The sequence below is a fragment of the Procambarus clarkii genome, chromosome 9 (assembly GCF_040958095.1).
Source record: "Procambarus clarkii isolate CNS0578487 chromosome 9, FALCON_Pclarkii_2.0, whole genome shotgun sequence".
NCBI lineage: Eukaryota > Metazoa > Arthropoda > Malacostraca > Decapoda > Cambaridae > Procambarus > Procambarus clarkii.
Window position 1 is genome coordinate 26,961,877 of NC_091158.1, and position 13,926 is coordinate 26,975,802.

A 13,926-nucleotide genomic window follows, 5' to 3' on the forward strand; every position below is an offset into this window, starting at 1 on the left:
CGCCCAGACGTTTGTCTGGCTGGTGTACCCCAGCTCGTTCGCCCAGACGTTTGTCTGGCTGGTGTAGCACAGCTCGTTCGTCCCAGACGTTTGTCTGGCTGGTGTAGCCCAGCTCGTTCGCCCCAGACGTTTGTCTGGCTGGTGTAGCCCAGCTCGTTCGTCCCAGACGTTTGTCTGGCTGGTGTAGCTCAGCTCGTTCGTCTGTAACGGTTCTATTGTTACGTAAAGTATGGTGACAAATAAACACAGACACCAAGATACTATACATATATTTGATCGAATATACAGAAGTACACCGGTGATACTTTGGTGTGAGTTGAGCGCACTGCAGGCGTCGGTACAGTATCTCGCAAGTGTCTGCTCTAGACCACACTTGAAAGTAGACTAGCCAATGTTCGCTACACCGCTGCTTAAATGCTCGGGCAACACCTCACCGTGTTGCCCATGCAGGCAACGCCTCACCTCATTCATCTCCAAAGGTTGACAGGAATATTAACAATGCATTTGGAGCGAGTATATTATTGGGATAATCTACTCGCTACACGTCCAAGACGTTTGTCTGGCTGGCTGCTTTTTTCAGTCATGTTCCCCCTTTTTTTTTATCTTTATTTGTATTTGTTCTCAACACCTTTTAATCTTTATGCTCAATTAGTATTAAGTTCTAGATATTAATGTTTTTCTTGCCCGAAACGCATTGCGTAATAGTGGCTTTAGGCATTGTATGTACTAGCTCTATCTATATATCAATCCATTAATGTAACATCACTTGTATGTATATACCTTACCTGAATAAACATCTGAATCTGAATCTGAATCTGAATCTGGAGTAGCCCAGTTCGTTCGTCCCAGACGTTTGTCTGGCTGGTGTAGCCCAGCTCGTTCGCCCCAGACGTTTGTCTGGCGCGTGTAGCCCAGTTCGTTCGTCCCAGACGTTTGTCTGGCTGGTTTAGCCTAGCTTGTTCGTCCCAGACGTTTGTCTGGCTGTTGAAGCCAGTTTGTTCGTCCCAGTTGTTTGCCTGGCTGGTGTAACCCAGCTTGTTCGCCCCAGTCGTTTGTCTGGCTGTTGAAGCCCAGCTTGTTCGTCCCAGTTGTTTGTCTGGCTGGTGAAGCCCAGCGTGTTCGTCCCAGTTGTTTGTCTGGCTGGTGAAGCCCAGCGTGTTCGTCCCAGTTGTTTGTCTGGCTGGTGTTACGGTGCCCTCTCCTATTTCTTTCGTTTGCCGGCTTAAAGAGTCATATCAGCTCTCCCTACTGATTCTCTGAGGTTCAGGGAGTCTAATGATATATGTGGCGACCAGACCGGCTGCCAGTTAAGGGAAAGAAGTTATATTATAAGTTGTAAATAAAGGAAAATTGGCGCCCTGTTATAAAATGAAACAGTATCCCCTACGGCAGATATGACCTTGTGGAAGGGACACTATGCCGATCGCGGATTGGCCGACGTAGGTCGCGGGCGACAAATCAGGGCCCGCCATGACGTCACCGAGTGCCCCGGGCGGCGCCAACGTCAGAGTTGTACTGACCGTGGAAGCGACAGGACGCGCCTCGGTCTGCTCTCAAGGATTGGAGGCTCTGCAAGCCTTGTTCAGTGGATTGAGCTGGCCTTCGCAGCCCACCACAGCTATTGGAGACCCTGCGCTTCTGGGAAGCCAAAGAGGAACCAAGTTCAGTGAGCAGAGAAGTGCCAAACTTGGAAAATAGTCGGCGACGACGCTGGGCGGCGCCGCTGGCTGGACGTTGAGGTCTGAAGGGTGGGCGAGCAAGCCTAGCTGTGACTGGGGTCACATCCACTGAGAATCTTGGAAGGACGACACCGTGCCTAGGACAAGGAGCGATGCCCTGTGGGAGAGGCGAGTGTGGGGAAAAATAGTGATTAGCTCAGCGCCCATCGATGAACCAGGATTGGGGCAGCTGAATCTCAGGGATTGGAACGGCGACGACGCGAAGGCTTCACGACACCTGAGGACCTGTGGAACGTCCTGGATCGTCGAGGATCGACCCAAGGAAGCGTGGGAACCTCACACCATCGAGGGACAGGCGTCGTGAACCAGGAGTGTAAGGTAGATCATTTTTCCCTCCCATTACCCCTTGTATGAGTAGGCTAGTTAGGCCACAATATTTACTTGTGTATGTGGCAGCAAGACTTTATTACTTTAATAGTAGAATAGGCTGCAAGGCAGCTTGTGTCCAGGACTGTCAGAGAGGACAGTGTGTATGGATGGCAGGACAGTGAAGAAGAGGTGCCGACGTGGTGAAGAGGCCCTCCTGTGAGAGTGTGAGACTCCTGTCTTCCTGCCCAGTTGAAGAGTGTTGGAGGTCGTGGAAGAAGAGGCTGACGATCTCCAGGCTCATTATCCATATTCCATATTCATGTATTACTTGTGATTGTGTGTGTGCGTTCATGTAATTTGCATCAGTAAATCCACACATTTTATTACTGTGTTTGAGTGTGCCTCCATTTATAATAATTCTCTATGAGCATACATTTCTGGCTACAAACGATATATAATACACCCACTGAACTGCATTGCTGGGGTGCAGATATAATAACCCAGCTGGCGACCTTGCTAAGAGGAAGATAGAGAAGACAGGCGGGAAAGGAGTTCCTGCAACCTTTTTTTGTCTGGCAGGCAAGACTCAGGGAGGTTATGGTTATAGGTAAGCCTGAGTCTTCCTTCACTCCCCCACGGGTCTAGGCCGGAACTGTTAACAGCAGTTTCCCCGTGTTTGACTGAAGGGCTTCCAGGGTGAATCAGTGGCACCCCTTTGTGGTGGAAGCAAAGACCTGCGGAGGTGGGCATTGTTGGTCCTATCTTGTGTGACCAAGGAGACTCCGGTGAATCCAGGGAGTCGGAGGGGCTGAGTATTTGGGTCTTTGAGCCCTAGCAGCCGAGTGTTAGCAGAGCCCCGGACCGCCCACCCCCACGTGACACTGGTGAAGCCCAGCGTGTTCGTCCCAGTTGTTTGTCTGGTCGGTGTAGCTCAGCTTGTTGGCCCCAGTCGTTTGTCTGGCTGGTGTAGCCCAGCTTGTTCGTCTCAGCTGTTTGTCTGGCCGGTGGAGCCCGGCTTGTTCGTACACAGATGTTCAGTCTGGCCGGTGTAGCCCGATCTGTTCGTAGCCAGTCGTCTGGGATGGCCGGTGTTTCCCGGCTTGTTCGTACCCAGTCGTCTGGGATGGCCGGTGTATCCCGGCTTGTTCGTACCCAGTCGTTTGGGCTGGCCGGTGTATCCCGGTTTGTTCGTCCCCAGATGTTTGCTGGCCCCGGTGTCCCACGTTATGTTCGCCCCAGCAGTTTGGCCTGACCGGCGTAGACCGGCCCGTTTGTTCCATGACGTCTCGTCCACTCGGCGTAGCCGCCTGTTGTTCCTGCACGTACACGTTCCCTCCTGTTTCCCTGTCCTGTCCTACTCCAGAGCAGGCGCATGCCGTCGGGCGGTCTGTCCGCTTGGGTGGGCTATGTTTTGTTATTATCTTTTATTTAAGTTTCTAAATTAATTTATTGCATTGTTCAGCTTACAGTTATGCCTTGTATTTACTTACTATTCCTCTTGCAGTGTCCAGTGTCCATTGCTGTGGGATACTCAACTAATTTTGTTTCACTTTTGAGAATATTATTGCTAGGCTAGCAATGACTATGACTGAGAATGACTAGCCTGGCCAGGGCCAGGCTAGTCATTCTCCCTTGATTAGTACTGTTTTAATAACCATTCCATCCCTTGAACATTACAGTTTTACGCTATCCAAACCATACCATGCACATTACTGTTTAACCTACCATCCTATCCCATGTTTAATCCCGCTTTAAGCTACCAAATCTTCCCATGATTACCACTGTTTCTTTTATTTGTTCAGCTTATATGCAAGTAGATTATATTACGGTCTTATTCTATTATTAGAATATAATATTCCCCTCCCGTTCTCACTGTTCTGTTCTACTCCTCCAGGGTTGAAATTGAAATTGAAATTGAAATTTCAATTTCAAGCGCCTCCAGGGTAGGCGCATGCCGTAGAGCGGTCTGTCGGCTTGGGTGTGCTACGCCATGTTATCATTTATTTAAGTTTCCCTAAATTAATTTATTACTTTGTTCAGCTTTCAGTTATGCCTTGTATTTACTTACTATTCCTGTTGCAGCGTTAAGGCAGTGTCCACTGCTGTGGGATATGCAAATAATTTAGTTTTCACTTTTGAGACTATTATTGTTTTAATCTAGACCATCTATTCCATGAATAAGTACTGTTTAATTAACCAATCTATCCCATGAACATTACAGTTTTAATCTATCCAAACTATACCATGCATATATTACTGTTCAACCTAACCATCCTATACCTTGTATAGCCCTGCTTTAATCTACCCAAATTATCCATGATTATCACTGTTTACTCTTTTATTTGTTCAGCTTAAATACATGTATATTATATCTTTTATTTGTTCAGCTTAAATACAAGTATATTATAATACGGTCTTAAGCTATTTACTTGTTCAGTTTCAGTTTGTCTTGTATTTACTCCGCTATTTATTCTCTGTTTTCTGACCAGGGGGAAAAAGACACAGGCCGAATGGGCTTAAATTCTTTATTAGTAAATTAAATTCTGCAGAACATGTAAATAATATAAGTAGGAATTAACAAATGTAACATGTCCATGTCTGAGGACTAATTAACTTAAAATGTACCCCCCGTAGTAGTAAGCATAGCCTAGACATGGCAAACACGTTCTGCAGAAACCTAATGGCAGATGAAATATAATTAGAACTAGGTATAACAGTTAGGACACAAAGGGGAAATAAAGTGTATAGACACAACACTTAACGGAGCCCTACCAAGACATAATGGGAAATCCTAGAATTAACAGGCGGGCAGAAAATACCTAGTGACTGGGGAAAACTGATATGACAAATGGGAGAAGTTTTTCCCAGGGCGTGAGGCTGGCCACCAAGGAATAAGAAGTGTTTCCTGACTTACTAGCACCTAGACTGGGCAAAGGATTAGCTGCGGACAGCAGGACACTTGGGGACCGGCGCTGCACCCCCCTCCCCACTTGCGGTGGGGAAGACAGGGACACTGGCACAAAGCATGACTGGGAACTACCACTTGCATGAAGGGGAGGCGGGTGGGAGTTACGAGTACTGCGACGGTCGGGTGGAAGTGAGGGAGAGCCCCTCTCTGGCTCAGAATTTATATGGCCCCAGACTTCCCGCGCATCTGCGCGGGGCACACTGCGCAACTGTTTCTTTGTCCCCCTCTTCTGAAACATCTCCGCTTTGTATTTCAAAGCAGAGGCCATTTTCTGACCAGGGGGAAAAAGACACAGGCCGAATGGGCTTAAATTCTTTATTAGTAAATTAAATTCTGCAGAACATGTAAATAATATAAGTAGGAATTAACAAATGTAACATGTCCATGTCTGAGGACTAATTAACTTAAAATGTACCCCCGTAGTAGTAAGCATAGCCTAGACATGGCAAACACGTTCTGCAGAAACCTAATGGCAGATGAAATATAATTAGAACTAGGTATAACAGTTAGGACACAAAGGGGAAATAAAGTGTATAGACACAACACTTAACGGAGCCCTACCAAGACATAATGGGAAATCCTAGAATTAACAGGCGGGCAGAAAATACCTAGTGACTGGGGAAAACTGATATGACAAATGGGAGATGATTTTCCCAGGGCGTGAGGCCGGCCGCCAAGGAATAAGAAGTGTTTCCTGACTCTTACTAGCACCTAGACTGGGCAAAGGATTAGCTGCGGACAGGGGACACTTGGGGACCGGCGCTGCACCCCCACCGCAGGCCAGCTGGCCGGACCCCCCCCCCCCGAAGGGCGAGGCCCGCTGGCCGCAAGGAGGCCTCAGAGTGGCAGAGCAACAACGTCCCGGACGTAGTCAGCTGGGGGTTCCAGCTGGTTGCTGGACCAGCCATTATCTCCGATGGCGAGCCCGTCAAGAGAGCCGAGTGGCCCTGTCAATTCTAAAGGTAAGAGGGCGTGGTCGGCTGAAGGCGAGCCTAGCTCTGCGAGGGCGGCGCGAATTAATCGCCCTGAAGAAGTGTTGCCTGTTCACTGGGGCACGGGCCGGGTAGAACTTGCCGGGGGGCGCTCGCTGGGCTAGGGTATGCGTGCGTCCTGCGCTGTGCTTGTAGGATCCGAAGAGTGTTGATTCCTGACCATGTAAGCGATACCTGGTCCAGTCGGAGCGTGCGTCGATTTTTTTGTCGCGTAGATCACCTCCCCCTGGCTGAAAGATATAAGGCAGTAAGGGCGGGCAGAAGCGGCATGCAGTGTTATCGCGACAGGCAAGAGCACAGACGAGAGGTAAACCCTAGCTGAATCAATACGGAGACGAAAAACGGGGGAAGGGGGGCCCAGCAGCAGGAATTAAGAGATTCCTTAATTAACAATCCTGGATGAATAAGAGTTTTCCGAATAACTATACTGTAGCAATGAAGGGGGCTACCAATTCTAAGAATCTTCCAGCAAACGGAAGGGGGAAGTACCTTTGCTAGGAGCAAAGGTGGGAGAAAGCCAGTAGGAGAACAGCAAGGAAGCACAAAGCAACTATAAACAGGGATAATACGAAACACTATAAATCTTGATAATATAAACAATACATATACCAAGAAAAGGTATATACAACAAAGCAATATATACATAAACAATAAAATGGAATAAGAACCAATTCTTAAAGCCAAATCTATAACATGCTTGTGTCCTAAGCGGATGTAGAATGTGAGCGGGGAACATTACCCTTGGTCTCCATCCCATCTCTGCCTCCAGACGGGTGATAGAGCTGAATAGAAGCCAAGGAGTCTGCCTTAAGTGGCCGCTGAGTGTAGTCTTGTGTTGTCAATGAGCGTCTGCAAGCCACAGCTAGTACGCCGTGAACTTCGGCTACATTTATTTATTTATTTATTTATTTATTTATTTATGCATATACAAGAATGTACATAAGGAATGTGAGGATACAATTATGGTAATTACAGTCTTGTAAAGCCACTAGCACGCGCAGCGTTTCGGGCAGGTCCTTAATCTAAGAAAATTTTAAGGAGGTAAATACTTGCAAAATTTATAGACAAAAAAATGATAACAGATTACATGGAATGAAAAAAAAAAAAGATGAGAGAAAATTATAGGTACAGTATATTAAAGCACATAGGTAGCTATGATTGATTGCAATGACAGCTTAAAATGGTAGTTGACAACAAATTGGTAGGCACAATACAGCAGAAACAATATAAGATTGATTGCAATGACAGCTTGAATGGTAGTTGACAAAAATTGGTAGTCACAATACAGCATATGGCTAGCACATAAAAGAAGACAGCAATGAACACAATGATAAGGTTGTTTGATATTACATAAAAATTAGGAGATTGGGTACCACTAGGTACAGAGCAAATTTAAAGCTCAGTGTAGGAAACTAAATAGATGAAGTTAGGTACTTTTTGGTTTTGCTTTTAAATAAGGCAAAAGTTTTACAGTTTTTCAATTCACTAGGGAGTGAGTTCCATAGACTAGGTCCCTTAATTTGCATAGAGTGTTTACACAGATTAAGTTTGACCCTGGGGATATCAAAGAGATATTTATTTCTGGTGTGGTGATAATGGGTCCTATTACATCTGTCCAGGGAGAGTTTCAGAGCATGGTTTGCATTTAAGAACAGGGTTTTGTAAATGTAGTTGACACAAGAGAATGTGTGGAGGGAGTTAATATTTAGCAAGTTTAGAGATTTAAACAAGGGAGCTGAGTGTTGTCTGAAAGCAGAGTTAGTTATTATTCTGATAGCAGATTTTTGCTGTGTGATGATGGGCTTAAGGTGGTTTGCAGTGGTAGACCCCCATGCACAGATACCATAATTAAGATAGGGGTAGATTAGTGCATAATATAGTGAGAGGAGAGCAGAGTTAGGAACATAATATCTGATTTTGGAGGGTATACCAACTGTCTTAGAGACTTTCTTAGTTATGTGTTGAATGTGGGTGCTGAAGTTGAGTCTCTTGTCTAGGAATAGGCCAAGAAACTTGCCATCATTTTTATTACTGATGTTAATGTTGTCTATCTGTAGCTGAATTGCATTTGATGATTTGCTTCCAAATAAGATGTAGTAAGTCTTTTCGATGTTTAATGTTAGTTTGTTCGTTGACATCCATAAGTGGACTTTTTTTAATTCATTATTCACAACATTATTTAGTGTATGTGGGTTGAGGTTTGAGTAGATAAGGGTAGTATCGTCAGCAAACAATATAGGTTTGAGAATATTAGAGACATTAGGCAGATCGTTTATATATATAAGAAATAGAAGAGGTCCTAAGATGCTGCCCTGTGGCACTCCAACGGTAATTGGTAGAGTGGAAGAAGTTGTATCATTGATGGTTACATATTGGTGTCTGTCACTAAGATAGGATCGGATGTAGTCAAGGGCAAGGCCTCGGATTCCATAATGCTGGAGTTTAAATAAGAGGTAGTTGTGATTAACAGTATCAAAGGCTTTTCTTAGGTCAATGAAGAGTCCAATCGGAAACTCATTTTTGTCAAGGGCTGAGTAGATAATGTCAAGGAGACTAATGATTGCATCATTGGTACTCTTTTGGGACCGGAAGCCAAACTGGCAGGGGCTGAGTATGTCGAATTTTACGAGGTAGGAATAGAGCTGTTTGTAAATAATTTTTTCAAATATTTTTGATAGAATGGGTAGATTTGATATTGGTCTATAATTGTTTATGTCCGCCGGATTGCCTCCTTTATGGACTGGCGTTACTCTTGCTTTTTTGAGGATATCAGGGAAGGTGTGACACTCTATAGATTTGTTGAACAGTAGTGCTATGGGTGGGGCAAGGGAACTGGGGCAGGGAACTGGCATCCAGTAACTGTAATAAGGATAATATTAAGAATACAATGTCGTAAATAATCGTACAATGTAAGAATACAATGTAATATCGTAAACAACCGATGACGGCAAGTGCCGCAGAATGGAAGAAATTAAGAAAGCAACGCCAAACCATAATAACAATTTATATTAATAAAATAATACTGGAATGACAGTAACGATACGGAATAATATTAATACTACCATATAGCCCAGCAAATAAGGGAAGATAACAGTATTAACGTAGGCCCTGGGCGGCTGCATGCGTTGTGACGGTGATAAGAGGAATATCCGGCTCGCTGATAAGAGGAATATCCGGCTCGCGTTCTCTTCCTCGCCGCAGTAGGGTGAGGAAGGTGGGGGGGGGGGGGGGGGTTCCGGCTTGTCGTGGCTGCGAAAAAGGGAACATAGGAAGCCGACGTTGTGCGCCAAGTGGGCAGAGCACAGGGGAAGGAATAGCAGTTGGAGGTAAGGGCCCCTAACCTAATGATAGACGAGGTTAAATTAAATAGAATACTATTACGTAGTAAGAAACAAGAAACGTAAATTAGCCCAGAAGGCCGGATGGCCAAAGAACGTTAGCGACCGTATGGCCAACAACATGCTGGCCGCATCATGCTAACTGACTGGCTTATGCTTGCCGTATGGAAGGCCGAATGGCCAGTTTTTGCATGACACCGTGTGCGAGGCCATGCTAAACTTCTCGGTAGCATCCAAATGTAACTTCATGTACTGTCGATACGAGGAAGAATGGGTGGTCAAATATAATGCACAATATTCAGAATATATAATGAGGGAAACGAGTGTAATAGGACGAAATAACCAGAGGAAAAAATGGGGGGGGGGGGACCAAACCCGAATGCACTGCAACTAGCGTACCCTAGCTGAAATTAACTTAATGGCACAGAGGCAAAGCAATAGATTAATACAAATCCCAATTGAAAGTCACTTAATATAACAAATTGAACGTGAAACTTAAGCAAAGTGTAAATTGCGGGAAAAATTTGCCATGTTAAATACGAATCATAATTGCGAGTCCAACAATAACAAATTTTTAGGCATGAGGCGAAAGCAATGCTATAAATTGCGATAGTAATACAACTCATAACTGAAAGACTAGCAATCATAAGATATATTTTAAAATTGTTCACAAATAATAAAAATTATAAATCACCAAAACGACGTACCGCACGACGCCAGGGCGTCAAAGCTTAAGGTAGAGAAACTGAGACGGCGAGTAGCCACTCGCTCAGCCTAACTGGCCTTACCTAACAACTTAAACAAAGAGGAGCGAACAAGCATAAAATTCCACCGGGAAGTAAAACCTGCAGCTGGTGTTGGGAGGGCATCTATTTAATTAAACTGTGATAGGGTAAATGTAAACATTTAGGCCGTAAATGATAAACCACATAACGTAACCAGGAGAAAACAAATATGCCGCAAGGCTACCCGTAATAACAGTAATAATTTACAGAGGAAACTAAACAAATGCAGGACCAGAAACTTAAAGCGGGAGACAAGGGCCCGTAACACCGCGACTAGCACATCCTAATTGACTTTACTTAATAACTTAAGGCAAAGCAAAAGTTAAACAAACATACTGTAAACACAGTAAAAGACACATGCAACAAGACAAAGCATCCTGAGCGGGAATAAAGTGAGTAGGCTAGTGGAAAATGCGAAGCCAGGGAAACTGAAGCAAGAGGCAAGAGGCCTGTGACACGGCAACTAGCACAACCTAGCTGGCTTAGTTAATAACTCAAATACAATAAGCACGGGTTTTATAAGTTAAAGAATTATGCACGTGCATGGGTAGTACCTGGACCTTAAACCCACATTTTCTGAGGTTGGAAGAAAACGTGCTCAGATTGGGGACTTATTTTATAAATGGTAAATAATAAATATATAATAAATAATAAATTAATAAATAAAATTATTATTATATAATAAATAATAATAAATAGTATAATGATAAGCCATTATTTTTAATGAATCAAATTGCTAATTAGGATGAATGATAAATAATTATTGACTAGTGCATAACAATAAAGTATTAAGGAATAATTATAATGAATAATCCTTAATGATAAAGTAGAAATCAATTACAATTAATAACTACATCCATAGGTAGTAAATGAAAGTTCCATTAATTTAATTAGACTAATTACAATTCATGGGAATATTTCTTAGCTATCTGCAGGCTTATCACTTTGGGGGTTCCGGCGGAGCACCCCCAATCCCGCGAGGGCCAGCGGGAGAAGGGTTTCCTTCCTCTTACTAGCACGTAGACTGGGCAAAGGATTAGCTGCAGACAGCGGGACACTTGGGGACCGGCGCTGCACTCCGGCGCTCGCAGTTACGAGTACTGCGACGGTCGGGTGGAAGTGAGGGAGAGCCCCTCTCTGGCTCAGAATTTATATGGCCCCAGACTTCCCGCGCATCTGCGCGGGGCGCACTGCGCAACTGTTTCTTTGTCCCCCTCTTCAGAAACATCTCCGCTTTGTATTTCAAAGCAGAGGCCATTTTCTAGCATTGCTTAAGCCTCATGCCTTTCTTGCTGTTTTGGCCTCACTATGTTATTTATATTATTTATTTAAGTTTTCTAAGATTAATTTGTTACATAGTCCAGCTTCAGTTATGCCCGGTATTTACTTAATAACACTGTTGCAGTGTTAAAGCAGACGTGTCCATTTCTAGTGGGATACTCAAATAATTTTGCTTTTCACTTTTGAGATTATTATTGTTTGAATTCTTCCAAACTATACCACGAAAAATACTGTCTTAATATAAACAAACTATACAATGAATAATACGGTCTTATTATAACCAAACTATACCATGAATAACACTGTGCAATCTATACATGAATATTACTCTCTTAATCTATTTTAACTGCTCAGATTTTATTACATTGGCTTTTATTACGATAGCATTGGCTATGTCCGGTATTCTCAATCACTATGGACACTTAACTTTACCTTGCTTTTGTCTACTTGTGTATGTGACGGTTGCCGGTGCGGCAGCTGGGTCTCCCTGCCTGTTTTTTTTTCCCCGTTAGACCTGCCGATGCTTACTTTTTCATTTTCCGCAGTGGCGAGAAGCCGGATCACGCAGCAACTGCAACACGGAAGAGGGCTCGGGCGACGTCGTGCGAGGACAACAGCGCAGTGGTGTGAGGACGCAGCCGGCCTGGGCCAGGACGAAACCCGCCCGCTTCGCCTCCCCCTCCTCGGGCGGCTCTGATGTGGACGGCGACCACACTTCCCAGAGGCCCCCTGCCGGCAAAGCGGCGGGTGGCACAGCGTCGCAGCCTCCACCCTTTTCGGCCGACGATTGGACGACGCTGCAGGCGCCCATTGCGCAGGCTCGGGGGCCCTCTCATGACAAGCCTTCTGGGCATGGGAACCACCGAGGCCGACCCTGCCGCGGCTGCTACAGCCGCCCTGCCCCCCACCTTCACCGACCGTCGCTCACGGGCCAGGGCCAGGGGGCATAAGTCGAGGCGACGTGCGAGCTCCTCCAGTCTGTCCTCCTTCCTTCCTAGTTCGGTAGCGTAGTTGCTTGGCCACCTTGAGGTTTCCCTCGCGGCCAGCGGGCACTCGCCCTTCGGGGGGGGGGGGGGGTCCGGCCTGCTGGCCTGCGGGGTGGGGGTGCAGTGCATGTCCCCAAATGTTCCGCTGTCCGCAGCTACTACTTTGACTTTACAGCCATTCTACTAGTAAGCCCTACCTTGTCAGGTAATTCCTTCCTTGGCGGCTCGGCCTCTGGCCTGGGGTTATTTTCTTCTCCAAATACATATCAGGCTTCCCCAGTCACTATGTATTTTCTGCCGCCTGATTATTCTCCAGCTAGGGTTTCCCTTATGTTATGTTGTTCACTTTGGTGTCCTGTTATACTTAGAATTAGATTTGTTACATTCGCCTCACTGCTAATTCTAGACAATAGGACATTAGGTTTCTGCAGAGTTTGTTACTAGGCTATAAGATTACGTTATTTTACTACGGGTGTACAATTTAAGATGTTTCGTGTACTTTGAGTTAGCCACGGCTATGTTATACATTTGTTAAGTCCTATTTAGAAGCCTGTTTTACTTCTGCAGAATTATTTATCATGTCAATAAACTTACGCCCCCATGAGTTGGTGTCTTCCTTCCCCTGATCAGAAAAATACTGAGCTAAATAAAGTCCATCTTTGGCTAACTGCCAACAAACTCACCCTTAACATTGACAAAACTTTCTATATTCTGTTTGGCAATAAATCCTCTAATCAAATAAATCTCAAAATAAACAATACCCAAATTTGTAACAAATTAGATGGCAAATTCCTTGACATTCTCATTGACCACAAGCTGAATTTCCAGGGACACATTCTAAATATCAAAAAAAGTTTCAAAAACTGTGGGCATTCTTTCTAAGATCAGATATTATGTACCACGCCCTGCCCTGGTGACTCTCTATTACTCCCTTATCTATCCATATCTCAACTATGGTATTTGTGCTTGGGGCTCTACTACCCAAAATCACTTACGTCCTCTAATTACTAAACACAAAGCTGCAATTAGGACAATATCCAACTCTGGCCCCAGACATCACTCGGTACCCCTACTCAAATCTCTGAATATGTTAGACATTAAGTCACTGCACATTCTCTCATGTGTATTATACATATATAAAACGCTAAACTATAATGCCAATCCTGATCTCAAAAGCTTCATAGAAGGTTGTAACAGAACCCATGAGCACTACACCAGAAACAAATACAGTTTTGATATTCCAAGAGTACGACTTAATCAAACTAGAAATGCTCTACAAATCAAGGGGCCCAGAATGTGGAATGACCTTCCCAACCATGTTAAAGACTGTACCTCTCTCAACCAGTTTAAGATAAAAACGAAGCTATACCTAATAAATTCCCTGTAACCTACCTTACCCTTCTATTGTCAACCAATGTCTGTTTTTTTTTAAAGAGCGCTGTTTGTCGACATAATTGTATTTGTGCTGCTTTTTCAGCTATGTTTTCATTTCTTGTTTTCATTCTACTCTTTATGCTCAATTAGTATT

General features: G+C 44.5%; 1 long non-coding RNA gene across 1 annotated transcript; it reads right to left on the minus strand.

Annotated features, from left to right (window-relative positions):
- Window positions 1–5,317: 5,317 nt before the first annotated feature.
- LOC138362731 (uncharacterized) lies at window positions 5,318–6,891 on the minus strand. Its single transcript, XR_011227912.1, has 2 exons — window positions 6,748–6,891; window positions 5,318–6,238 (listed from the first exon to the last, which is right to left on the minus strand). It is a non-coding gene; the product is annotated as an uncharacterized lncRNA (long non-coding RNA).
- Between the last annotated feature and the right edge of the window lie 7,035 nt (window positions 6,892–13,926).